Source organism: Tupaia chinensis, unplaced genomic scaffold (assembly GCF_000334495.1).
Source record: "Tupaia chinensis unplaced genomic scaffold, TupChi_1.0 Scaffold000258_1, whole genome shotgun sequence".
Taxonomy (NCBI): Eukaryota; Metazoa; Chordata; class Mammalia; order Scandentia; family Tupaiidae; genus Tupaia; species Tupaia belangeri.
The window spans coordinates 2,639,523-2,640,728 of record NW_006159738.1 but is presented as its reverse complement, the minus strand read 5'-3'; the positions used below and the strand labels follow the sequence as shown (position 1 = coordinate 2,640,728).

General features: G+C 43.9%; 1 protein-coding gene across 5 annotated transcripts in view; it reads right to left on the bottom strand.

Annotated features, from left to right (window-relative positions):
* The window catches only part of IFT81 (intraflagellar transport 81), a 165,735-nt gene that overhangs the window by 20,349 nt on the left and 144,180 nt on the right, over positions 1–1,206 (bottom strand). The gene's annotated exons all lie outside the window — the stretch shown is intronic.

Here is a 1,206-nt window from a genome sequence, read left to right as displayed (position 1 = left end):
CATGAGTTTTAAGTCACTGGGTCCGGGATGCGAACCGCGGTCGACTACGTGGGAGTCCAGCGACATAGCCATTACACTAACTGCTGGTTCCCGGATCCAGCTGTCTTAACCACCACACCACTGGCTAGTCCACTTTCTTTTTCCTTTTAGCTCAAGTTTATTTATTTCTTCTGAGAGGGAGAGAAAGAACCCCCAAGAGGGGTCCTGACTATGGCCCACCCACCAGCGTTCGCCAACTCTAGATCATGGACATATGTGGGCCTGGTGTACTAGAGAATGTCTCTTGACTTGAACTGGGCGCCTTCCTGTCTGGGACTACATCCCAGAACCTCACCTTTTACCAATGTACCACCGTATGGCCCAGAAAGTCTTCTTCCTTCTGAAGCTTTCCTTCCCGACAATCACCTCCTCTGCTTCCTCTTTAGCAGCTAGGTAAATGATTCTGATTGTATTTTTTTCTGTGTCTGTTCTTAAACTGGGTTATCTTTGTTCTTCTCAAAATCTTTTACATGCTTGTCAAGTCTCACCTATTAGAGTAGGCATCCAGAGAACAGGGGCTTGCCTTCTTCCTCTTTTCTTTGTGATGTTGGTGGTATGTGAGGGACAAGCAGATGAAGAAGAGGATACAGGTGCTTGAGACAAGCCCGAACTCCTTCACCATCTACCTGTCTATTTGGATAAGCCACTAAACCTATCTCAGACTCCATGGCATTTTCTAGAAAAAGGAAATCATGTCTAACCAATTTCAAAGTCCATGTGATTTTTCACTCTGCTTTTCTGAGTCTGATAAATGGCATTCGTGAAGAGAGTTTTCTAGTTCATCCTAAGGCAAATGTAGTACAGCTCACATTTAAACCTGAAATGACTACAGGAGGAGTTCTGAAATTGTAACGCCCAACAGTGGAGGCGACCTGATCTGGATCATGAAGGGATTTACCTTCTGACAGTTTCAGCATTAAAGTGGTGGTTAGAATTAGCCCCTAAAGAATGGGATTTCATCGCTTCTCATAAGTGATCACAATTTGCCCCCTACCATGCCTTCTAGCAAAGTTCATTCATCTAAAGTTAACCTGTCACCACTTGTTGGCAGGCTCTGAGCTTTAACCTGGCCACAGAAAAATGTGACTTTGAATTATAGCTCTGACATGTGTAAGATTTAAAGGGAAATTCTTATTGGTTGCATTTGTGAATTTCAGCTTACACTCT